Source organism: Mesoplodon mirus (genome assembly GCF_964341445.2).
Source record: "Mesoplodon mirus genome assembly, chromosome: 20".
Classification (NCBI taxonomy): domain Eukaryota; kingdom Metazoa; phylum Chordata; class Mammalia; order Artiodactyla; family Ziphiidae; genus Mesoplodon; species Mesoplodon mirus.
Window position 1 is genome coordinate 29,566,277 of NC_138996.1, and position 27,059 is coordinate 29,593,335.

The 27,059-nt window shown below is 47.8% G+C and overlaps 1 long non-coding RNA gene across 1 annotated transcript; it reads left to right on the top strand.

Moving 5' to 3' along the window:
- The first annotated feature begins 3,696 nt into the window (after positions 1–3,696).
- Positions 3,697–26,135, top strand: LOC309795738. The gene is made up of 3 exons (XR_014292354.1): positions 3,697–5,562; positions 11,222–11,831; positions 25,822–26,135. It is a non-coding gene; the product is annotated as an uncharacterized lncRNA (long non-coding RNA).
- Positions 26,136–27,059: the final 924 nt, after the last annotated feature.

A 27,059-nucleotide genomic window follows, 5' to 3' on the forward strand; every position in this document is an offset into this window, starting at 1 on the left:
TGTCCTATAAATATCAATTAAGTCCATCTTGTTTAATGTATCATTTAAAGCTTGTGTTTCCTTATTTATTTTCATTTTGGATGATCTGTCCATTGGTGAAAGTGGGGTGTTAAAGTCCCCTACTATGATTGTGTTATTGTCGATTTCCCCTTTTATGGCTGTTAGTATTTGCCTTATGTATTGAGGTGCTCCTATGTTGGGTGCATAAATATTTACAATTGTTATATCTTCTTCTTGGATTGATCCCTTGATCATTATGTAGTGTCCTTCATTGTCTCTTGTTATAGCCTTTGTTTTAAAGTCTATTCTGTCTGATATGAGAATTGCTACTCCAGCTTTCTTTTGATTTCCATTTGCATGGAATATCTTTTTCCATCCCCTCACTTTCAGTCTGTATGTGTCCCTAGGTCTGAAGTGGGTCTCTTGGAGACAGGATATATACGGTCTTGTTTTTGTATCCGTTCAGCCAGTCTGTGTCTGTTGGTTGGGGCATTTAATCCATTTACATTTAAGGTAATTATTGATATGTATGTTCCTATTCCCATTTTCTTAATTGTTTTGGGTTTATTATTGTAGGTCTTTTCCTTCTGTTGTGTTTCCTGCCTAGAGAAGTTCCTTTAGCATTTGTTGTAAAGGTGGTTTGGTGGTGCTGAATTCTCTTAGCTTTTGTTTGTCTGTAAAGCTTTTAATTTCTCCATCAAATCTGAATGAGATCCTTGCTGGGTAGCGTAATCTTGGTTGTAGGTTTTTCTCTTTCATCACTTTAAATATGTCCTCCCACTCCCTTCTGGCTTGCAGAGTTTCTGCTGAAAGATCAGTTGTTAACCTTATGGGGATTCCCTTATGTGTTACTTGTTTTTCCCTTGCTGCTTTTAATATTTGTTCTTTGTATTTAATTTTTGACAGTTTGATTAATATGTGTCTTGGCATGTTTCTCCTTGGATTTATCCTGTATGGGACTCTCTGTGCTTCCTGGACTTGATTAACTATTTCCTTTCCCATATTAGGGAAGTTTTCAACTATAATCTCTTCAAATATTTTCTCAGTCCCTTTCTTTTTCTCTTCTTCTTCTGGGACCCCTACAGTTCAAATGTTGGTGTGTTTAATGTTGTCCCAGAGGTCTCTGAGACTGTCCTCAATTCTTTTCATTCTTTTTTCTTTATTCTGCTCTGCAATAGTTATTTCCACTATTTTATCTTCCAGGTCATTTATCAGTTCTTCTGCCTCAGTTATTCTGCTACTGATCCCTTTTAGAGAATTTTAAATTTCATTTATTGTGTTGTTCATCTCTGTTTGTTTGCCCTTTAGTTCTTCTAAGTCCTTGTTAAACGTTTCTTGTATTTTCTCCATTCTATTTCCAAGATTTTGGATCATCTTTAGTATCATTATTCTGAATTCTTTTTCAGGTAGACTGCCTATTTCCTCTTCATTTGTTAGGTCTGGTGGGTTTTTATCTTGCTCCTTCATCTGCTGTGTGTTTCTCTGTCTTCTCATTTTGTTTAACTTACTGTGTTTGGAGTCTCCTTTTCGTAGGCTGCAGGTTCATAGTTTCCGTTCTTTTTGGTGTCTGTCCCCAGTGGCTAAGGTTGGTTCAGTGGGTTGTATAGGCTTCCTGGTGGAAGGGACTAGTGCCTGTGTTCTGGTGGATGAGGCTGAATCTTGTCTTTCTGGTGGGCAGGTCCACGTCTGGTGGTGTGGTGTGTTTTGGGGTTTCTGTGGTCTTATTATGATTTTAGGCAGCCTCTGTGCTAATGGATGGGGTTGTGTTCCTGTCTTGCTAGTTGTTTGGCATAGGGTGTCCAGCACTGTAGCTTGCTGTTTGTTGAGTGGAGCTGGGTCTTGGTATTGAGATGGAGATCTCTGGGAGATTTTCACCATTTGATATTATGTGGAGCTGGGAGGTCTCTTGTGGACAAGTGTCCTGAACTTGGTTCTCCCACCTCAGTGGCCCAGCCCTGACACCTGGCTGGAGCGCCAAGAGCCTGTCCTCCACATGGCTCAGAATAAAAGGGAGGAAAAAAAAGAAAGAAAGAAAGAAGATAAAATAAAGTTATTAAAATAAAAAAATTATTTAATTTTTTTTTTTTTTTTTTTTTTTTTGTGGTACGCGGGCCTCTCACTCTTATGGCCTCTCCCGCCATGGAGCACAGGCTCAGCGGCCATGGCTCACGGGCCCAGCCACTCCACGGCACGTGGGATCCTCCCGGACCGGGGCACAAACCCACATCCCCCACATCGGCAGGCGGACTCTCAACCACTGCGCCACCAGGGAAGCCCTAAAAAAAAATTTTTTTTTGTAATAATTTTTAAAAAAGGGACAGACAGAACCCTGGGACAAATGGTAAAAGCAAAGCTATACAGACAAAATCACACAGAGAAGCATACACATACGCACTCACAAAAAGAGAAAAAGGGGAAAAATATATATATATCGTTGCTCCCAATGTACACCTCCTCAATTTGGGGTGATTTGTTGTCTTTTCAGGTATTCCACAGATGCAGGTACATCAAGTTGATGGTGGAGATTTAATCCACTGCTCCCGAGGCTGCTGGGAGAGACTTCCCTTTCTCTTCTTTGTTCGCACAGCTCCTAGGGTTCAGCTTTGGATATGGCCCTGCCTCTGCGTGTAGGTCGCCGGAGGGTGTCTGTTCTTCGCTCAGACAGGACGGGGTTAAAGGAGCAGCTGATTCGGGGGCTCTAGTTCAGTCAAGCAGGGGGCGGGAGGGGTACAGATGCGGGGCGAGCCTGCGGCGGCAGAGGCCAGCATGACGTTGCACCAGCCTGAGGCGCGCCGTGCGCTCTCCCGGGGAAGTTGTCCCTGGATCGCGGGACCCTGGCAGTGGCGGGCTGCACAGGCTGCCGGGAGGGGAGGTGTGGACAGTGACCTGTGCTCGCACACAGTCTTCTTGGTGGCGGCAGCAGCAGCCTTAGCGTCTCATGCCCGTCTCTGGGGTCCGCGCTGATAGGCGCAGCTCGCGCCCGTCTCTGGAGCTCCTTTAAGCGGCGCTCTTAATCCCCTCTTCTCGCGCATCAGGAAACAAAGAGGGAAGAAAAAGTCTCTTGCCTCTTCGGCAGGTCCAGACCTTTTCCCGGACTCCCTCCCGGCTAGCCGTGGTGCACTAACCCCCTGCAGGCTGTGTTCACGCCGCCAACCCCCGTCCTCTCCCTGCACTCTGACCGAAGCCCGAGCCTCAGCTCCCAGCCCCGCCCGCCCTGGCGGGTGAGCAGACAAGCCTCTCGGGCTGGTGAGTGCCGGTCAGCACCGATCCTCTGTGCGGGAATCTCTCCACTTTGCCCTCCGCACCCCCATTGCTGCGCTCTCCTCCGCGGCTGCGAAGCTCCCCCCGCTCCGCCACCCACAAGTCTCCGCCCGCGAAGGGGCTCCTAGTGTGTGGAAACCTTTCCCCCTTCACAGCTCCCTCCCACTGGTGCGGGTCCCGTCCCTATTCTTTTGTCTCTGTTTATTCTTTTTTCTTTTGCCCTACCCAGGTACGTGGGGAGTTTCTTGCCTTTTGGGAGGTCTGAGGTCTTCTGTCAACGTTCAGTAGGTGTTCTGTAGGAGGTGTTCCACATGTAGATGTATTTCTGATGTATCTGTGGGGAGAAAGGTGATATCTGCGTCTCACTCTTCGCCATCTTGAAGCTCCCAAGCCATGTGTTTTCTGCTTACGAAATTCATAGATGAGATGTCACAGCCCATATGTTCACTTCAAGTGACTGTCCAGGGTCTTCTGCGTTTCCACAAAGTTACATAATCGGAAAATTAATCTCCCAGCAGCTTCCAGCCGGTCGTCACACTGGGGTCTGAAAGGTGGAGCAGCCACCAGACTGTCAGCCCAGGAACTCCACTGGGTGAAGGTGAGGAGGGCCAAGCCTGCCTCCTCACGTCTCCTTGGTGACCGTCTCCTTGCCGATGATGAGCTGACTCCCCCTGCACCTTATCCTCCTGGACCCAGCACCTCCTTCGGAGTCCCACGCCCACTGCTCAGACTCAGGTCCACGTTCTACAACACCATGTAGGTAACAGAGCCAAAGACATATCGATACGACCAAACAAGAACTGACACTGGTGATAAGGGGGGAGGTGGGGAGGTTACAGCGCACGCCGAGGCTGCCGGGAAAGAAGGGAATTCTTAATATGCAGTGGAATGGATGAACCTGGAGGACATACGCTCAGGGAAATGAGCCATCACAGGACAAGCACACATGATCCCACTCACGTGGGGCATCTGAAAGGGTCACATTCATGGGGTCAGGGACTGGAACGGTGGGTGTCAGGGCTGTGGAGGGGGAGAGGGGAGGGACGTTAGTCAGAGGCAGGAGCCGAACTGTACGTGGTGCCCGGAGTCGACAACACTGGAGGAGGAGCCCGGCGCCCGGCTGAGGCTGGCTGCTCCCACCTCAGACCAGATGCTCTCAGGTGCCTGGCAGGGCAACTGTGTTGATTCTGTTAGGAGATCCATGGGCTTCCTTACAGGAGGTTAACTGTGAAGGTCTGTTTTTAGCTTCCCCCGTACCGTTTGCGTAATTTTGGCACTTCCTGGCATTCTCTCCCCTTGGGGTGCTGGCTTCTCCCTGTTCTGCCCACGGAGATGTTAGGTCTGTAACTGGCTTCCCCTTCGAAGGTCTCATTAAATACACGTGTCCCCCTTCACCACGCAGCCCCAAGAGACTGTGTTTGTCTTATGTTTCTCTAATTGGCAGGTTGCGTTCCTGCTGGGGAGAAAGAAAGAAGAAGGTAAAATAAAATAAAATAAAGTAAAATAAAATAGTTATTAAAATTTTTAAAAAATATTATGAAAAAAAATTTTTAAGTAATAAAAAAAAAAGAGAAAGAACCCTAGGACAAATGGTAAAAGCAAAGCTATACAGACAAAATCACACACAGAAGCATACACATACACTTTCACAAAAAGAGAAAAAGGGGGAAAAATATATATATCGTTGCTCCCAATGTACACCTCCTCAATTTGGGGTGATTCGTTGTCTTTTCAGGCACCGTTTAGAAGGACTAAGCAGGATTGGTTTCCAGTCCCTTTGATACATTGTCCAAAGGCATCTTTGCGTTTACTTTCAGTTTCACAGGCTACTTCTTGCTGTTTAAACAGATGATTGTCCAGAAGGAAGTTTCAGCCACAGTTGCTTCCTGCTTTGAATCCCAGCCTCACAGAGTTTATTTAAGTAAGATTTTTCTCAACCTGTGAAGCGCAGTTCCGAAGGCACAGAGGAGAAGCAATGTCTGCACCTCATCCGCACAATGTGGTCGAGTGCCAAGTGCCACAGAATGTACCGGAGAGGCCACGGGGGAGTGACCCCTGGGGAAACGGTGCTCCAAGCTTGATATACTGTAACGTCATAGGAAAGAGAAAGAAGTGCCATAAATGAGAAAATACAAACGCGGTCTTGTCACGAATGGAGCTAGTGTAACCCTGGGAGACAGGAGGCTGCGGAAGAGCCTCCTGGGGAGGGATCAGAGGTCCTGAGATGGCTGAAGAATAGAAGGAAGAAGATGCAGACACAGAAATGCCCTCTGGCCGGGTCAGCAAGGAGGGCACCAGCAGGTGAGCCGCTGACATTGTTCTCAGTTATGCGTGTGTATGACATGCGTTATATATTTTAGGTTATCATATGTATAGTTATGTATGTATATGTATATATATATATATAGTTATGTATGTATGTATGCTTCTGTAGCAGATTATGTAATTCTGTAACAATTTGTATTTCTAGTATTTAGTATGTAATTATAATATATATTACATATGGTATATGACATATAGAACGTATTAAATATTCCATATATACTATATAATATATAGAATACTATATATACAATATAGTGTATACTATATTGTATATAAAATATATTGAGTGTAAAATATTTAGTATATAGTATTATAGTTACATATGTTATAACCATAATATATAGCTATACTATATATAGTATATAGTATTCTATATAGTTCTATATTATATATTATATAAATATTTTATATGATATATAATCTATGTGTAAATATATGGAAATAAAATATTTTTAAAATACATTATTTTACAAAATAAATGGAGAAAACTACAAATATTATACATTTGATCTTTCCAACAAAGAGCAGCAGATTAAGAACTCAATAAAAGCTAGAAGGAGTTCTGGCTCTCCTTAATCAGCTGTGGAGTATTGGAAAAATCAGTTAAGCTCCCTGGTCCAGTCTTGTCAGTAATTGAAAGATTAGCTGGTGCCCCTTAGGGGCCCTTCCTGAGCTTTCCTACGGAGTTTGATCCAATGCAGGGCATTCAGACCCATTATTAAGCGTTCGAGAAGCTCCCTTCAGCTGGTTCCTTGGGTGTGGATCACCTCTGTCCCTGCCCAAGGCCCACAAGGACCCCGCCCTCTTGTGTGAGCCAGCCAGTGGCTATGACAGACCCCCTCCCTCTGCCTGGCGCCCCCAGTCCCTTCCCCTGGCTCTGGCTTCTGGACGTCTTCCTGCCTTTTATACTTTCCCTTCTGGAAACCAGGGGTCTTTCTCTCTCCTTGAAGTTGAGTTACTTAATCAAGGTATTTTATATCCATCTTCTTGTATCACTTTTTTTTCCTGGAACATAAGACCAAGAGATTAAAATTTTTCATTTTTTAAAGATACCTTTATGCACTCATATCTTTAATTTTTTCTCTTTTATTTCTTCTGGTTTTTTTCTTTAGGAGCACCAGTTATAAACACGTTATTTTCCCATCGTCTCCACATCATTCCCTGGGCCCCGAGTCACTTAACCGCTTTGCACTGTGCATGCCCAGCATCCTGAGTGACTTCAGCTTTGCTCCCCGTGTCTAGGACAGCACTTCCCACCTGCTTCTCCTACCTCTGATGGCTTCTGTTGGAGCTTTCACCTCCCAGCTTCTTCCTCCTTCGTCCACTCCTGATCCTCTGTCCTTGTCCTGCAGTCTCTCCTTGGAGCCCTTACAGCTCTTCCTTCTGCTGTTTTCCTAGGAGAGCTTGTCTTGGCTCTGTTTGTTTAGTGATGTTATTTCTTTGAATGATTTCTTATTTCTTTGTCTTTTTGCAATTTTGAAAAAAAATTAAAGATACAGGAAAAGTATAAAGAATTTTTACAAAACACATTGTGTTTCCATAACCCAAATTTAATTATATATTTAACTATATATTTTGTCATCCTTGTTTCTAATCCATTTAAAAGAAAAAATACATCATAGATAGAGCTCAGGAATCCTTTACAAACAACACAGAGGCCTGTCCTCACTCACCCGGTGGTAAACAGTTTGGTGGTTTGTATTTTTATATTCCTTTTTAAAAAATTGACATATGTACATGTGTCCATTATACACACTTATTTTTGAAAGTGTTACTTTACATTAAGTGGCACCACGCTGTCTTAATTATTCTTCCCCTTCCTCTTTTCACACTATGTTCATGATCACAAAATCCTATATTACCTATATTTCATCCTACTAGTTTTTGGTTGGTCACGTTCAGGCTTTCATTTGTCTTATTCGTAAAGCAGGAATCTTGTTTAACAGGTTTTCCCGATAGAGAGACCCAGTCTCCCCACATTCTATATTGAATGTCCGTGTTTCCTGCTGCCCTGTGACGCCACCACCATCAGATTACCAAACCCCCAGTACACACAGGACTGCTTCTGAGCTCTTCTTGTCCTTTGGGCTGTTTTCCTACTGCTGTACTGTTGTCACAGTCTTCCTGACTGCACCTTTGATACATTCACTTTCTTGTAAATTCTCCCAATTTGGCTTTTTCTCAAAAAAAGAGTTTTTGGTATTTTTCCTTCTCAAACTTTTTTATCCTTATATTATAGAAAATTTTAAACATACAAAAGTAGACCCAATGGGATAGCCCAATCCCAGCTGCAGTGATCATCAATTCATGCCCGATCTATTTTCATCTATGCCTCGCCCTTGGTACCCCCACCCCTGCCCCAGATTCTTTTGAAGCCAATTCCAGGTAGTGTATCATTCCAAGCATTTCTTTCTTTTTTTTTTTTTTTTTGGCTGCGTTGGGTCTTTGTTGCGGTGCGCGGGCTTCTCATTGCAGTGGCTTCTCTTGTTGCAGAGTGTGGACTCTAGGCGTTCAGGCTTCAGCAGTTGTGGCATGCAGGCTCAGTAGCTGTGGCTCTCGGGCTCAGTAGTTGTGGCTCGTGGGCTCTAGAGCGCAGGCTCAGTAGTTGTGGTGCACGGGCTTAGTTGCTCCGCTGCATGTGGGATCGTCCTGGACCAGGGCTCGAACCCGTGTTCCCTGCATTGGCAGGCGGATCCTTAACCACTGCGCCACCAGGGAAGCCCCCAGGGAAGCCCCCAAGCATTTCTTAAGCTATTTCTTTACACATATTCTCTAAAATCAGTTTTTTAAGTTCCCCATATATTTTGATGGAGTTTTGATTGAATTTTCATTGAATTTAAAGATTTTGGAGGGGCCTCCCTGGTGGCGCAGTGGTTGAGAGTCCGCCTGCCGATGCAGGGGATACGGGTTCGTGCCCCGGTCTGGGAGGATCCCATATGCCGCGGAGCGGCTGGGCCCGTGAGCCGTGGCCGCTGGGCCTGTGCGTCCGGAGCCTGTGCTCCGCAGCGGGAGAGGCCACAACAGTGAGAGGCCCGCGTACAGAAAAAAAAAAAAAAAAAAAAAAAAAAAAAAGATTTTGGAGAATTCACTTACAAAATTGAATCTTTCTATCCACGAAATTGGATAAAATTTCTAACCATGAAATTTTCCCCCATTTATTAAATTCTTCCTTTATATCTTTTAATAACACGTTTGTTGTTTTCTCTGTGAAGATCTTGCACATTTGTTAGATTTTGCTGCAACTATGAATGTTATAGATTTTGCTGGGGCTATGAATGACGCAGTTTAAATTGTAATTCCCACTTGGTTATTGCTACTGTAAAGAACTGATATGAATTTTGTGCATTGCTCTTGTCCTCTGCAAATCTTGCTAAACTTTTATTTATTTATTTATTTATTTATAAATGTATTTATTTTTGGCTGCGTTGGGTCTTTGTTGCTGCACATGAACTTTCTCTAGTTGCGGCGAGCGGGGGCTACTCTTTGTTGCGGTGCGCAGGCTTCTCATTGCGGTGGCTTCTCTTGTTGCGGAGCACAGGCTCTAGGCACACCGGCTTCAGTAGTTGTGGCACACGGGCTCAGTAGTTGTGGCTCACGGGCTCTAGAGTGCAGGCTCAGTAGCTGTGGCACACGGGCTTAGTTGCTCCGCGGCACGTGGGATCTTCCTGGACCAGGGCTCGAACCCGTGTCCCCTGCATTGGCAGGCAGATTCTTAACCACTACACTACTAGGGAAGCCCTAAACTTTTATTAATCTGAGTAGTTTATTCATAGATTCTCTTGGATTTTATAGGTAGACAGTCGTATCATCTGCAAGAAAATGATAGCTTTGCTTTCTCTCATCCGTTATAACTCACGGTTTTTATTTTTTATTTTACTGCAAAGGCTTGTTCTCCAGTGCACTGTTGAGAAGAGTAGTGATAACTGGCTGTCGCACTTGTCCCTCACGTTCATGGCTCTTGTACGTTCCCCATCTGCCTAACATCTTCTCCCCGCCCAGCTGGGCAGCATGTCTCCACCTGGCCCCGAGCTGACTCCAGGCAATCAGCATTCATCTTTGAGGGAAGCGGGTCTGCTGAGCCAGCCTGGTCCTGAAGGCTCGTGGGGGCAGGGACAGGGCTGAGCTGCAGAGAGACCAGGACACCACCTGGGTTTGCTGTCGTCCCCTGCAGGATCCCCTGACTCACACAGAATGACGGTGGCCACACCCTCCCCGCCCACCTCTCCTTGGCCGACTCTTAGCTAAAAGGCTGGGTCATGGGCCAAAGAACTAGCACGCAGACTGGCCTTCAGTTTTACCTCCCGCCATGTGAGAGGGGTCTCAGCTCCCCTTTCTCAGGCCCATCAGCCCAGGGAACCCCCCAGCACCCCTATCTCTGGGACAGAGCCAGGGTCCACGGCCAGTTCAAACAGGGGTAGGCATCCCCAGCCGAGCGATGCATGGATTTGCCCAGGCCCTCATCCCTGATGCATGACGGGTCCCCGAGACTCCACCGCTTTCTCTTCTCTGCCCTGCTCTTTGCCTTCGGTGTGTGGCAGGGACAGGACACTCAGATGGGGTAAGGGGCAGGCGACCCTGGGGTGCGGGAGACCCTGGGCTTTCATGCTTCCTTAGCCCCTTCCCCTCCTGCCCCTGATTCCCAAAGTTGTAAAACTCGGTTCCATTTCCCAGCTTCCTGTACAGTGACGTTGAGAGAGCCCAGGAGTCCGCTTTTCCATATTCTCACCTCAAGACATTTGAACAGTTAATACTTTAGCAGCAGAAAATAAGCCACCACATAAGCAGTAAGTTTCTTGGTTAGAAAACGAGCCATCAGAGAAAAAATATTTTTTGCAGAGGAGAAATAGTGGGTGTGCTGAGTTTTTATCTTTCGTGTGGTAGATAAGTGATTATGTCTGCACAGCGGCAGCTAACATTTTCAAATAGGAAGGCATATGATTAAATCTCTTTTGATGTTATCTGCAAATTGTTTCTCTGAGCTCTGCTTCCAAAGGGTAGCTCTCCAGTTAGAGTCAGAGATGATTATTATGAAGTTAGCCCTCACTGTCTACTGCTTAGGCAGGTAATTTCTTCTTTAAAGGGCTAATTAGCCCTACATGCGGTATCTTGTATCGTATGGGACCTTCAGCATTTTGTTCTTTTCTAATTAGAATCATCTCTCCTCATGCTTCTCCAACAGGAGAAACTGTTGGGAGTTCTTTGCTGCTCCCTCCCAAGGCCTCTGTGATCTGCCATGAGGTGTGGACTGCCGCTGTGGCTCCCCCGCCCCAGGGCAGTTCATTCCGTCCCCAGGGCTGATGATTTAGTGAGTTCATTTCCACTCAGCAAATTTATTAACCCCTCTCTTGAAGTAATAGATTGTTCACTCTTGACGACTTGTTATTATTATTGAAATGGACCTTAAATTAGGGTCAGGGATCCCTAAACCTCTAATGGTCACTAGTGAGCAAAACGAAGGTTAAGGAGTGAGGACGTGTTAGGTACGATGTCCTCACACCGTTTTGCTCACTAGTGACCCTTAGAGATCAGTTTAGAGACTCTTGACGTTAGGTCCTTTTTTGAAGGGTTAATTAAATGACATTATATAAACCACCTTGACGTGCTTTAAAAAACAATTCCATCCCTCTTTTCCGAGTGAACTCCAGTTCCTGGCCGGTCCACGGATGACGGCTGTGCTGTGGCGCGGCGTGGGGACTTCTGACAGCTGTGCTGACGAGGACAGTGTGTGGCTCTCGGGGACACTCACAGTGCACCGGGCTCTGCCCAAGTCCGAAGACTGATCACCGTGCTCTCAGCCATCACTACACTGCTAGGGGGAGGGGAGGGTGGGGCAGGTACCACTACTGTGTTTTGCAAAAGAGAAAACAAGGAGGCACAGGGGGTTAAGGGTCTGCCGCGGGCGGGCGAGCTGGGGCTGAGCCTGTCGGTCTGGCCCCTTCACCACCGTCTCATGAACAGTTTCCACTGATGAAAACAGAGGCACTGTTGGGTAGATCCTGCATCCTGATAACCCGTCAGCTTCAGTCATCAAACCCGCGTCACCAGCTGTTCACCGTCCTCTGTAAAGCTCCTCCCATCTTATTTTCTTTCAGCGGGAGGCTCGTTCCTTCAGCAAACATTCCCAGAGCACCATCTAAGTGCGGGTTCTTAGAACTGTGTCACAGCTCCGATGCGGAACAGAACAGAACTGCACTCCCTCATGGAGATTACAGTCCAACTCGGAGAGGCGCACCTGAAGTCACTTGGTAATAAATTAAAGGTTGTAACTGTGACAGTGGCTCAGAGGGACAGAGGGGCTGGACTGAGAGTTCCGAGGGTCGGGGGCACCAGCAGGAAATGCCTGCGCGAGCTGAGTAGATGGTGGCAAGGCAGTGGGGATGCAGGGGTCCTCTTGGTGGGAGCCTGGAGCACCAGTGGGGTGGAACTCACAGATGGCGCAAGTCGGGACAGTCCTGCTTCCAGTGGGAGGCGTTGGTGGCTCAGTGGCAACGCTTGTGCCTTTGTCCCCATACTGGACGGAGGCACAGGATCATCTGCCTGTGCAGAACCATTGTCTGTGAAGACCAGTAAACCATCTGTGGGCAGCAGAGTAAGGCCCCAAAGATGTCCAAGTCCTAATCCCCAGAAACAGCGACTACCTTAGGCTGAGCGGTAAACGTTGCTTATCAGCTGACCGTGAGGTGGGCGGACAGCCAGAATCACCCAGGTGGGCCCAGTGTCATCAGGGTCCTTATGAGTGAGTGGAGGAACCAGGGAGAGGGGGGCAGGGAAGTCTTGGTGGTCAGGGCTGGCTTTGAAGGGGGAGGGTCCCGGGAGCCGAGGAAGGTGGGCAACCTCCAGAAGCAAGAAAAGGCAAGAAATGGGTTTTCCGTGGGACACGGCTCTGCCAACACCTTGATTTTAGCTCAGAGAGACCCCTTTCTGTTTCTGAGCTCCAGAACCATAGAGTGATCAATTTGCGTGTTTTAAACCATTAAGTTTGTGGTAATTTGTTCTAGCAGCAGTAGGAAACTAATACTAATACTATGATTTTTCTTCCTGAATATTTCGTTTACCACACTGACTTGAGTGTGAAACAGTAGGTTTGACTGTGAAAATGCAGCTAAGACTGACCTAACCTTCAGCCAGTCAGGCCCAAGCACGTTTCTGAATAATGCCCAACTTGGTGTTTACACCCTCCAGTTTAAAAAAGTGATTATAATAGAAATATTTTAAAATGTATTTTTGCTTTTCTCTTGGGTTTTGGATAAAGCTATGTAGGATTTAGCATCTCTTATTTCATGTTTCCCCTTTTTATTCAAGATGAAATATTCCCAGAAATGTCAGAATGACACAGACATGTTCAGCGTTTGCTGTTTCCAGGTTGTGGGGCGGGCAGAACTCCTGGCACCTGTGTTAGTATAAAAACTGGAGACCTAGGGCTTCCCTGGTGGCGCAGTGGTTGAGAGTCCGTCTGCCGATGCGGGGGGCGCGGGTTCGTGCCCCGGTCTGGGAGGATCCCACATGCCGCGGAGCGGCTGGGCCCGTGAGCCATGGCTGCTGAGCCTGCGCGTCCGGAGCCTGTGCTCTGCAACGGGAGAGGCCACAACAGTGAGAGGCCTGAGTATGGCAAAAAAACAAAACAAAACAAAAAAAAAAACTGGAGACCCAGGACCAACACCGGGGTCTGTACTGGTTTGGTTGTTGTCAGATTATATGATCTAAGAATGACAGTTTATAATCACTTCTTTATTATGGCTTATTGTTTTTCTCCCCCTCCAATTTTTTTTTACTGAAATTGTGCTTGTACAAATTACTAGTTTTATAAAAGTACAAAAGGGGGCTTCCCTGGTGGTGCAGTGGCTGAGAGTCTGCCTGCCGATGCAGGGGACACGGGTTCGTGCCCCGGTCCGGGAAGATCCCACGTGCCGCGGAGCGGCTGGGCCCGTGAGCCATGGCCACTGAGCCTGCGCGTCCGGAGCCTGTGCTCTGCAACGGGAGAGGCCACAGCAGTGAGAGGGCCGCGTACCGCAAAAATAAATAAATAATAATAATAAAATTACAAAAGGGCTTTCACCTAGTTTCTACAGGATAATAAGGTCAGTCAGTGTTGTAGGGGAATAAACTGTGGCTACTTAAGAAAGGCCGAGGACCACCCTTGTACTCAGAATTTTTGTGTATTGGGAAAGGGGCATAATGACAAAAAGGTACTTATTCAGTAACATTTCAGAAATGTGCGTTTTATTATCACAAATACATCTAGGTACATGCGTAGACAAGGGGCCACACGTGAAAGACATTTGATTTTTGGACCACGCTGAGTAGAGGGTCCTTACGACACATGCCTCCAAAATGTGGTTTACGGCTGAGCCTGGTGTGCAAGCTCTCAGCTTCGAGCACCCTTCAGAACGAGAACTTTATTTATTTACGTATTTTTTATTTAAGTATAGTTGATTTATAATACCGTGTTAGTTTCAGTTGTACTGCACAGTGATTCAGTTACATGTACATAACTGAATATATATTCCTTTTAGATTCTTTTCTGTCGTGGTCCAAACGCAGGTTGGAAAAGAATTTCCAGACACAAGGCTGAATGCAGAGGATGGAATTTATTAGAGGGAAGGGTCGCTGCCAGAACAGCGGGCCGACTTCCTAGTAGTCCGGGAGAGCCAACCCGGAACGTGTGCTATTAGTCGGTTTTTATAGCCAGAGAACAAAAGAATGGTCCGAGGTGAAAATTTCTTTTCTCAATTGGTCAAGGCACATATATATACCTTCCTTCTATAGGGTGGGAGTGGGACAAGGCAGATGCTTTTCCTTATTTGGGACGAGAGAGGAACAGTCCCGTTGCCCAGGTGGGCTCAGGAATTTCGTTCCCATCGCAACATGGCGCGGAGGGTGAGAGAGTCTGGTGGGGTGTGTAACAAACTTTTTCAGGCTGGGCTGTCCTTTGTCCTTGAAGCACCACATTTTCCCTTATAGGTTATTACAGAATATTGAGTAGAGTTCCCTGTGCTACACAGTAGGTCCTTGTTGGTTATCTATTTTATATGTAGTAGCGTGTATCTGTTAATCCCAACCACAAGAGCTGTATTTAAAGCCACCCTGCGCCCTCACGAGCATTCCAGCCTGAACTCCACCCCAGCCCCTGCCCCCGCCCTCGGCCATTGTGCAGCTAAATACAATCACTTACTGTGTTTTAAATAGTGCCGGATGCCTCACTGTCATTTATTGTAGTCAGGAACGTGGGCCTTTGCTTTCAGTGATATTTAAAGCTGTGCCTAATTAGACTTAACTCCATTTGCTTGAAGACTTGTTAAGAATCCTTTGCAAGGTGGATTAGTGCTCCAAACTCATGTGAAGTCTGGATTTTTATTTATCCGCTTATTTTAAAGGATGGAATGCCTACCTCACACTTTTAGGTTTTATCCCCGTCTTCCCACTGGAGATTGGAAGGAAGACTAGCAGGAGTCTACGGTGAAAGAACTGTTCCCCCAGCCTTGTGCTCTCTGTGGGGGCGTCTTACCCTCATCTCAGGGCTGAGGGGGATTGTTCAAAGCCCAAAAGCTGCCTCTGGAGTCTGGTGAACCGACCTATGAAGCTGCTGCTGACAGCCCTCAGGGTGGTCTTTTTTCTTTTAAAAAATCTGCTTTTGCTTTATTTATTTCCATTGGATTTGTTTTTCTTCCCTAGGAGACGTTGCAGTGATGGCCCATAGGGGAGGGTGAATGATTACCCGGGTGAACAGAGAGGCACACAGCATGCTGGCGGGCGTGCGAGCAGGTGGCCCAGGAGGGGCTCTGTCCCTGACGGATGGTCTGGCTGATGCCGAGGGCTTGAGCGGCCAAGGGCCTCTGCTGAGAAGTCTGCTCCCTCAGAGGGGGGCCGACGGTCCAACCCAGAGCCCAGGAAGCCGCGAGCCCCAGGGGCCACGGGTGGGCTCGCTGCAGGTGGGAGCTGCCCGCAGGGAGAGCATTTGCCCGCTGCCCAGCCTCCTCCTCTCCCACCCGGTCCCCCCCACCCCATCATCAACCCCCTTTATCTTACAGCTCGGGAGGTCAGGGTCCTACTAGGTGTTGGCAGGGGAGGGTTCCTTCTGGCGCCCAGAGGAGAATCCACGTCTTTGTTTTTTCTAGCTCTAGAGGCTGTCTGCGCGCCCAACAGGCAGGACCCACAGCAGGCGGCCAGTAGGGGAGCAGGGTGGGGCCCCGGGGCTGTGCAGGGCCGGACCTGCGGGCAGGAAGGAGGACGCAAATCTACAGCCTTCCAGAGTCCCCAGGCCCGGAGCTGAGACGCGCCTGAGCTCAGGGCGTGGCCTGCCAGTCTCCAGGGTCCAGGCTGGCAGGTAAGCAGCCTGGATGGTGCCACCCCTGTGGTTTTACAAGTAAAAAGTGAACAAATTGACAATCAACAATGCTTCTTAGACCCCTCAGAGAACTGAGATCACAGGGCAAACCCAAGGTCTCACCTGAGGTGGGGAGAAAACAGAACTGAGAGGCTCTTGTGAAGGTCACGGTCACAGTCGCTGGCACCCTCAAACCTGAGATGTAATCACACTCCCCCCGACGCCCACGTCCCCGCCCCCTGTCCCCCACACCCACGTCGCTGCCCCCCAGGCCTCTGCCCCCCAAACCCACGTGCCTGCCGCCATGCACCCTCGTCCCTTGGACTGGGCTCCTAGGCACAGGGGATTACAGTGGGAAACACTGCACGTGGTGATCTCAGGCGGCCTGAGGCGGCCTGAGGCAGGATTTCGGCTCCCGGCCAGAGATTGAAGTCGGGCCGCGGCAGTGAGGGCGCTGAATCCTGTCCACTAGACCAGCAGCCAGTGACAAGGCCCTGGCCCTTAGGCTCTGTAGAAATGAATTTCCACAGAGATGGAAAGCAGTGAAACAAAGTATTTATTAGGAGGAAAAAGAGTAAGTGTGGATAGACACATAGATGGACTCAGAGAGTCGTGCCCTCGTGGTAGTTTGAATCACTTATATTCGGCAGTTCTTCTGGGTTTCCTCTGGCCAATCATCTTGCTCTGTCTGGCTCTGAGTCTGTATTTGGTTTATCTCAAGGTCCTGCCCTGTGTGTGCGTGCATCTCTTAGCCAAGATGGATTCTAGCACAGAGTCCTATGGGTAGGTTGACATCACCTACTATGGGGTGGCGCCCCCTCCTGTTGACCCCCAGGAGCCTTTCTGCACGTGTGTAATCGGGAAGTCTCCTTGACCTCGAGAATGAGGAATATGAGGTCTCGTTATCTCTTATCTGGGCTGGGCTCAGGTCCTCCTCCCTCCTGCTGCTGTCTTCGTCTTGGAGTATCTGTCCAGGGGTACAGACTCCAGCTGCTCAGCCTGGGTCCATCTATCTTCTGCCTCACCAGCTCGCCCCACACCCACGTCCTATCGACAGGGCTCCGACGAACGGGATTCCAGCGGAAAACACTGCACGTCTGAGACCTTGTTTAAGGGGAACTGCCTCTCCTATGTCTCACTTCTAAACGGTAAATTGTTTAAGTTATACGTTTAACAAACCACCTTGTGAGAGCCATAAAAAGAATGGAAGTTCACATGCAAATCCACTATAAACAGCATCGTGGCATCTACTCATCAGCAATAAGGAAACGTTACTATGTTTCCATAACCATAAACCGCTTTTCCTGGGTTATCAGGAGGTCTTCCCTCTCACCAGGAATGGATGCGTAGCTCAGGCGGTCCCACCTCTGCGGCCTTATTCCCTGGCATTGACTCTGCTCACCCAGGGTGAACACAGGACTGGCATTCGCGTTCCCCAGCCCCAGGGACTACACCATCCCTCCTGGGTTTCCTAAACCCTGTCCACACCGGTGTACATAGTCCCTTTATTAAATCTTCCTTCAACTACCCAAATTTGAATGTTCCATCCTTCCCTATGGGGAGGTAGAGAGGGATCTACATCTGAGGAGGTAGAGAGGGATCTAGTATGTAATACAGACCTCTTTCCACTGGCTTTGTCAAGATAAATGCCTGTAGTTGCTAGAAAAAGCATGTGGTTTTCTGTACCTTAACCCGGATGGTATGAATGCGTGAAATTTCATTGAGCCATCTCACCTCTTCTGGGGAGACTGGCGGGCAGAAGGAATGCCAAAGCACAGGTTAAATTAAACCCCAGGAAGCCGGAAGAGCCGGAGAATTCTGATTTGCTGCACTTTTGGCAAGGCCCTGCTGCAGAACGCTATTTTCTTTTTATTTTTGCCCTTTTCTTAACCAAAATACTGTCTGAAATACTTTTACCATTTTCCTGTTGCCACTGTGAAAAGCACTGTTGGGGAACTGACACTGGATCAAGCGGGCAAGGGTAATTTAACATTTAGTTTTGTTTTAGAAATTGCGGTCCTGTTCCCTTGACGCCATTCCCTGGAAAAGCCCTTGTTTGCGCTCAGAGACCAGCATTGTACAGGACGTCGAGCAAGTGTTTTCCACGCGCACACAGTGTTCACAGAGCAGGAGCAATCGCGTTTTGATTCTGTACCCATGTGTCACATTTGGCGCTGACCCTGGGCTGAGTTCCAGACGCAGTGGACGTCTGTGTGAACTGGGCCTTGCCCCTCTTAGACCTCAGCCATTCTGTGAAAGTTCGTGGGTTGATTATGAGATGCCAGCCTCTGCTGTGTCCCCTGTGGAACATCAAACACATGACAACTGCAGACCACAGAGTGCGGGCCCTGTGCGTCGTCACCCGCGGGGTCTCCCCCACCCAGCAGCGGTGTTTAGGCTGCAGGATGGGGAGCCCTCTGGGCACCGCGGGGAGCACAAGTTTTGCCCAGATTTCTCTGATTCAAACAGTAATTGCTTTCGCTTGTTTTACACATTAATTGAAAGCCCAGTCATTGGGACAAAGCGTTTGAGGGCTTAACAAAAATAGGAAACAACTGATCTAAAGCAGGGGCTTCCAAATCTGGCTGCAGAGAATCAACCGGAAAGACTTTGGGTAACAGAAGTGTGTGGGTTTTACCATGATCTTGGGTAACAGAAGTGTGTGGGTTTTACCATGATCAAAGCGAAGAGAATCTCATGGGGATGGGACGGCAGCTTTCACAAGCTCGTCGGGTGATCCTCGTGCACACATCCTGGCGAGCTTGGGAAACGTTCGTCTGGACCAGCAGTTGAAACCGTACTGTGCCTTAGAATCTCCTGAGTAGCTTGTAGATTAGCAGCTGCCCAGACCTCAGCCCCAGAAATTCTGACTAAGAAGCCACAGGTGTGCCTGGGATGCTGCATTTAAATAAACGCACCAGACGATTCTAATATAAGTAGTTTGAGGGCCGTGTGCAGAGGAACACGTGAACACAACTAACGGCACATGTGCCCCATGGTGGACCTTGCCTCTTCCAAAGGTGAACGTTTCCTGCATAGCTATCTGAGGCTTAAAAACAGGGCTTCTTTTAAAAACAACAGTGGTTGCTTCCGAGTGGTGGAATTATGGATGGTTTGTAGATATTTATTCTTTACGCTTGTCTGTATTTTCTATTTTTCATTAAGCGTATAGTATATTCCATCTACTGTATTGTTTCAGTAATAAAATAATAGTGATCAGTAATTTTAAAATATTATAAAGAGGAATACAACTAAAAAATCTGTCTCCTTTCTAAGCAACAAGTTTAGAAAGACATTCTTGCCCGTTTTTTACAGTTTGGTTCTTGGTCTCCTTTTCCATAGTACTCATGTCATGTGTGTTACATAGATTTCCCAAGGTAGCTCATTACAGCCTATTTAACCAACAGCAGCTGACGCGAGTGTCTGATCTTTTCACGTGTGCTGTCTGCTTTATAAACCGCAAGCTGTGTTGTCCTGCTCCACCTTTTTGTCTTCTATTGTCTTTTTATCTTCTTCTGCCTCTTATTGTTTGTGCTCATATGTCCCTTATTCCTCATCCTCTCCCACCATCCCCACCTTGAATCTCTAGTTAATACAGGAAAAGCTTCAGGCAAAGCACAGACAATGGTAGCTTTACAAGGCACGAATCCCATTCATGAGAGCTCCGCCTTCGGGGTTCAAGCACGTCCCAAAGGCCCCACCTCCTAATGCCATCACATCAGGCATTAGGATTTCAACTTGTGGATTTTGAGGGGACAAACTTTCAGGCCATAGGAACATCAAACTTTATCAAGTAAATAAGCAACATAATCTGGAAACATCTCCATTTACCAACCCTCCTGGTATATTCCTTCAATTCTGTTGTGACATCAATAGAATCTTCTGGTCTAGAACATGAACCTGCATATTTAACATTTTTTATATGAAGGATGTGTTTCATTGATTTGTTCATTCATTTATTTATTCAGCAAGTATCTAAGTGTCTAGTATGTACCAGGCACTGTCCTGGGAGCCGGGATGCATTGGTGAACAAAAGAGAAAAAAGAAAATTCTGCCCTGGTGAAGCTTACATCCTGGGGTAATTAATAACTTAATAAATTTATTCACACATTAATAAGGGTGAAAAATAGACCAGTGTGAGGGGGTTTCTGAGTGTCTGGGGGACGTTGCAATTTTAACTGAAATACTAAAGGTAGGTCTAATGAGAAGGCAACCTGTGAGTGGAGCCTTGATAAGGTAGGAAGCCATCATATGTAAACATATGATACTTGCAAGTCACCTGAAGGCCCAGCTTTCACAAGATCTTGTGCAGACACTGTCTACCGGGCAATTTTCCTTCCATCCCAGGATAAGACAAGGCAGCGCAAGGGGGCACTTCACTTGTAACAGCAGGAATCACAGCAAGTCTGTGTTTCCTTCTTATAAATGCCCTTTTAAGGTTTTATAGCTCTAACAACTATTGTAGACAGCACAATTGTCCTTCAGTCAAAGGAGAAACATCTATATAAAGTAGCTTATTTATTTTCCTCTTAAGATTTTTCTTTAAAATACATGCAATTTCCATGGACCTATGAGGCTCTCTGGCTTAGAACGCTGGCTGAGTATTTTCCATCAGTACACTTTTCCTCCTGGTAGGGAAGGATAATATCTTGAAATATGAATCTCCCTGACTTCTGTTTATCTACTTCCTTGTATGTGACTTTGCACTAGTTAGAGCATCCACGTTGCCTTGAAAAGAAGTAGGAGTTTTAGAGCTGGAATGAGAAGCAGAAGGAAGGGTAAATGTTTGATTTATTTTGCTGCAACAAGTCAACATGAGGCAGTGGAGCCAAGAAACAGAAAGTAAGCTCCTGTCTCTAGACTTTGCTGCATCACTGGGGCAACTTGACAAGGTCACTTAAGCAGCCACACTAATCCTTGGGATTTCCATCAGCAGCTGCCTACCCATCAGACCCATGGGTCACAGAGACAAGAGACCCCAGCTGTGCACAAAACCTCACCAAGTCCCAACCAAGTAGCTACACTGGGGACTCTCCACTGCCCTCCACAGCTCCGGACACGTGTAAGTTCCCTCCTCGGTTTGGTTGTGCCTCAAGGTTTCCCCATTATATCTGTAAAATATGCACCTGGGATTGGGCTCCCTGCCTAAGCATGGTCCTCACTCTAGCATGTGCTTTTCTTCACTTCTGCCCACTCAGACATAGTAGAGAAGTTCTTCTCGGAAGAATGACTTCAGCAGAGAAGTTGCAGGCAGTTATGTGCCATACCTTACGCACTCCTCAAATGTTAGGCTTTCAGTGATGCTACACCGATCTGTGGCTCGTGTCACTTACGTTGCTCTGAGTTTCAGGTTGCAGTAAAAGCAAAGAGCATTTGTACAAAGACTGAGCAAAATTGTTGCTTTTTTGCTGTTCTTTGCTTCCCCTGTCCTTGGAGGTGGATTGAGACACTTGGAAGGAAGCTCTGTGGGCCAGCAGATAGAAAAAAGGTGAGCCGTCACGGGGCCAGGAAGTGCCTCCTCTGTTTAGACATCTCTGTGAGTGTGGGTCCTGGTGTGCACAGAAACAAATTCTGGCCCTCGTACACACCTACTCTCCTGGCTGTGGCTGCCTTTATCAACTCGGTCCCACAGATGCAGACTCCCTATCGGCGTGAATTCATCCTCTTCCTGTCCTGCCATCTTCAGCATTTCAGATGAAGCTGAGGTTTTCATGTGAACAGAGAAGCTAAATTTCTGTGTTCTGGTTATATAGTTCCACGTGTGCATTAGACACTTTTTTCCAACAGATGAGAATCATTTCTGTTGACATTTTCAACCATTGAATTCCACTTGCTTTTCTAAATTAGATTTGCTTTAACTTCATTTTCTCCCAGACATTATTGGAAGAATGATTATGGAGCCCATTAACCATTTCATCATTTTATTGCTAATAGCCAAACCAGAATTAATTTTCCAAAATTATGTAGCACATTACCATAATGATTTACTAAAACCCAGGTGTATTTAAAATACTGCCTTTCTATTGTTTCTGTTTCTTTTCTTTTTTCTTAAAAAAATTTTTTTTTTCATTTAATTAATTAATTTATTTATTTTGGCGGCGTTGGGTCTTTGTTGCTGCATGTGGGCTTTCTCTAGTTGCGGCCAGCAGGGGCTACTCTTTGCTGCCGTGTGTGGGCCTCTCATCGTGGCGGCTTCTCTTGCTGTGGAGCACAGGCTCTAGGTGCGTGGGCTTCAGTAGTTGTGGCACGTGGGCTCAGTAGTTGTGGCACACGGGCCCAGCTGCTCCGTGGCATGTGGGATCTTCCCGGACCAGTGCTGGAACCCGTGTCCCCTGCATTGGCAGGCGGACTCTTTTTTTTTTTTTTTTTTTTTTTTTTTATTTTTGCTGTACGAGGGCCTCTCACTGTTGTGGCCTTTTCCGCTGCGGAGCACAGGCTCCGGACGCGCAGGCTCAGCGGCCATGGCTCACGGGCCTAGCCGCTCCGCGGCATGTGGGATCCTCCCGGACCGGGGCACGAACCCACATCCCCCGCATCGGCAGGCAGACTCTCAATCACTGCGCCACCAGGGAAGCCCGGCAGGCGGACTCTTAACCACTGCACCACCAGGGAAGCCCCTGTTTATTTTCAATTCTATCAAAAAGCAGTAAACTTCTGCTGACAAAATTGCTTGGAAAAACCCAGTTTTTCATCAGGCAATGTTGCTGTTTTCCATTTATTAGGTTTTTACTGTAGCCCTGGTGACGGGGCATCTGTGGCACATTGCCTTCATTTGACTAGTGACCCTAACCAGAAACTCGGAAAATTCTCGTGGCTGGACATGAGAGGATCTGCTCGTGCCTCTCCTTTCAAAGAAGGGTCCCCTTAATAGACTTTGCTCATCTCACCCAGAGGCTGCACCTCTGTGCTTCCTCCCAGGAGGGTATGGTCAGTCGTCCCCCATTCAGCAGAGGGACAGAGTCATGATGGGCAGGAGACCAGGGTGACCTAAGGTGACTGGAAGTCTGGGCCAGTCAGAGAGCAGCCCAGCAATGCTGTTGATAAAAGGCTACAGACACCTTAGCGACCATGCCCAGCCCATGGTGGTTTCTCATTTGGTGGACGTGGGAAGAGGGATCTGGGACTTCCAGGCTCAGAGGACAGCAGACACAGAGACCATCTGCTGTGTTAGGGGAAGAAAACCATGTTTGACATGGGAGGCTCGGCTCCAGCTCTGCCGTTCCTCCCCCAGCTGAGTCTTGAAGGTGTGGCCTTATCTACAAGGACAGATTAGGCTCCACGCAGCGTTCTCTCTTGGTTGTAACAATCTATCGAAGTTTATCCCATTGCTTGGATCTCACAGAAAGCAACATAGAACCAAGAGAAGCACATGCCAGCATGGAAATAACCATGCAGAGGACGAGCCAACTTCAATACCATATCTGAGGTGACTCTGAAGGGGACCTGTTCCCAGTGTTCCAGCTGTGGTCGTGTTGTGTAGATGAAACGATGTTGGCTGGATGGGCAGCCAGCCTCTCCCTCCCCTCTCCACCAAGAATTCTACTTTCAGGGCTCTGTAAAGTGTCAGACCCTAGTCCCTGCCTTCAGAGACCTCACAGTCTTCACGCAAAGCTGAGATGTTTTTATAAGTCGAGGGCAGGGCGAGCTGGGATTTAAGTAACTGAAAGAAGTTACAGGAAACTGTGGTTGTCTAGTGACTGGTAAAGACTCAAGCACCGGAGGGCTGGGGGAAGGAGGATCACCTAAAACAGGCCTCTCGGGGGCGCCTCCCAGGGAGGTGGACACGCAGTGATGGCGTCAGACAAGCCAAGTCACACCTGGATCCATGTCTGCCTACTTGTGGGGTCCCGGCAAGGTTACTGAGCTTTCTCGAAGCCTCGGGGCCTCATCTTCAAGACACAGTAATAACAGGATTGACCTTTTAGGATTATTTGGAGCATAAGGCAAGCAGAGTGCTTGAGCACAGCCTGGTGTGCAGTGAACAGTAAGTAAAGGCTGGCCATTTACACCATCACTGTCATTATCAAAGCCGTCATTGTTATCAGCATATAAAGAGAGGGTTGGTCTGAGCCTTGAGGAGTGGGGTCATGTGGGCAGGCTGAGACTAACTCGGGACTTCATGGAGATGCTCCCTTGAATTCGTGGATGGAATTTCAAGACACCAGAACTGGGAGAGACTTAGAGATTTACCATTTTTGTTTCTAGATTGAAGTGCCTGTTTTCTGAGATTTACGTTAGAGGAAAGGGAGCATGGCTCTAAGAGATGTTACCGAAAACGTCTGCCCTGTTAGAATCCATATTAAGTTATGAAACTATGCTTTTCCCCCTCACCTGCCAAAGTGAATTTTAGTATCTTCTTATGACTGCTCAGGCTACAGTGATTTCCCTGCACCTGTGACCCCCATCAAAGTTCACTTGTGCGAATGACCTGGCCCTTCCTTGGGGTCTTTTGAATTTTCATTTAAATGTTCGATTGCTAACACTTCTTACACGTATTTCCTACCTCAATCACAGAGCACAAGCTCCTAGCTGGCAGGGAAGGTTTCTACATTTCTGCAGTTCCCACAACTCTTGTTTTTTTTGTTTTTTTTTCTTTTGCGGTACGTGGGCCTCTCACTGCTGTGGCCTCTCCCGTTGCGGAGCACGGGCTCCGGACACGCAGGCTCAGCGGCCATGGCTCACGGGCCCAGCCGCTCCGCGGCATGTGGGATCTTCCCGGACCGGGGCACAAACCCGTGTCCCCTGCATCGGCAGGCAGACTCTCAACCACTGCACCACCAGGGAAGCCCTCATTTATCTTTGATAAATACCTAGGGTGGGACGTGCTAGGGCATCTGTATTAATGTAAACATGTCCATGAGTGGAGTTAGAGAGAGCCTTGATACCGAGCAGGGCCCAGTGGGGCTCCTGGGCACAAAATCCTTCCTGTGTCCCCATTTCTTTGATTATAGAAAACAGGCTTCAGTCAGCCTCCATGACCTTCCATGAGTTGCATGGGGCAGATTCAAGCAGTTGTTAATTAGGGAAGGGAGGGGGAGTCGAGAGAAACAATAGAGCAACCTTGGGGCAGGGTCCTGGTTCCCCATCAAGTGATACACAGAACAACGTCTTTGAGCTGTTTTGCAGGTAGAGACCCCCACCAGGTGGGAGAAGTTAACAGTTAATGGCATGCTGCCCACAGAGGCCGGATTCGGCTTCAGCTCTGCGCCAGGTGAACAGAGAGGGTTTGGAGCTGGGTGAGGAGTTGTGGGCTTGCAAACTGGCTGCTCTCGGGATGAAGCCTGATGACGACACGTCTTGTCCGGCAAATACAGAGTTTCAAAAGTGGAGGGATGAGGTGCCTGCAGGTGGCTGTGCAGTCAGCCTTCCCATCCCTCCGTCCCACGCTTACCACGTGCTCCTGGCCACCTCTTAGTTCAGGATCCTAAGATTCTATTCCGATTCCTATTTGAAAGATAAGGAGGCCCAAGACCGAGAGGAGATCTGAAACAAGCCAGCAAACACAAGCTATCTCCTCTTCTGCCCTGGCCATCGCTGCCTGCTGGCCTGGAGGCATCTGTCAGAGAGGTGCTTTTGCCCCAGGCCTCTCCATATTTTGTATGTCTTTATAGCCATCACCCCATTTTCTCACTGTGTATTTGCGATCCTATATCTGCCTCGAACAGTGAGCTCCTGAAAATCAGGGATTTCAACTTCACATCCTCACCGCCTGCCACGGTGCCCAGCATGTGGTCTGCGTGGTCACCCTAATGTACCCACTCCTCTACCAAGTCTGCAGCAAGGTGACAGGGTTTTGTTTGGGTGGTTTGGTTTGGTTTTTATTTCGCACCCCAGTATTATCGTTGCATAGAAAATAGAATTAGTCTTCATGTGTTGTATAAAGATGCCATTAAACACCTTATGTGTTCCAGACAGGGTGGAGCATGGAAAAAGAGACAATTCCCTGAGCCTGGATGGAGCAAAGCTGAGCTTGTCTCCAGAGGATCAGGGACCCACTCCCCAGCGGTGTAGCGGCCTTCAGGACGCATGGGGGCCCCGTGCTGGCCGCACCCCAAGCCCCCGGTGAGGCATGGGGGTACCAGCATGCCTGTGACCAGTGACTGCCCCAGCTCACTGCTCCGGCGGACCCCAGCTTTGGGGAGGGGCTGCAACAATGCGTTCAAGTGTCCCCAAATCCTTGGATCGAATCACAGTTGGATTATTTTTAGGAAAATAAAGAACTCGAAATTCTCCCTCATCCCAGTTGATAGACTTGTTAGATGAAGGGACGCCAGCACAGTCTGGTAGGTAGGCCCCTCCCTCTGGGTCACTGTTCCTGAGGCAGCGCCCGCCCCACGGCGACTCCGCCCTGGCCTCCAAGCTCCCTCCCAGGGGCTCTCCCCCCACTCCCAGGGCTCCACAGCGCCCAGCCACACCCTGTCTTTGCGGAGCATCTTCCTGCCCCTCTGCTGCTTTCTCCTCCTCCACTGGTGAAGTTTCTAGAGAGCCGTGAACATGCTCCTCTTTACAAGCAGAAAGTTAGTGCGCTCTCAGAGATATTTGCTGGACGGAATTGACCTGAACCACTTGGGGGGCCCCTGCGTTTCTCTGCGGATGGCTGTCACTTTGCTTCCTCTCAATCCAGCCAGTGGAACTCCCTCACAAGGAGCTATGTGGACGTTGGCCAGTTAGTCTAGACTTCATACTCCTCTAAGCCCCGTGGGGTGCCGGCGGGGCTCTCGCCCTGGCAATGTCGACCACAACTCGACTTGCACTTGCCTTTGGCCCAACAATTCCAATGATAGTAGTTTACTCGCAAACACACCACCCCACAAATTTAAAAAAGAAACCAAAACCGCCCACGCATACAGCTACTCATTTATTTTTAACGGCAAAATACTGTAAGGAACCGAACGCTCATCCATGGACGACACCTAAAACCAGGAAAAGAAGGGGGCGGTTCTTAAACTGGGGATATGCAAGCAGCACTGCTGACCTCTGTCCATAATCACTTTCCCATTGTTTTAAAAGCATGTAGTCAAAGAACACAATTGTAATACGCACATGAGGAATAATTTACAAAAATATTTTTCTAAAATATGAATACCTACTATATTTTACACATTTTACAAAAAGAAAAATGCTAAGATCAAATACTTATGTCCTGCTC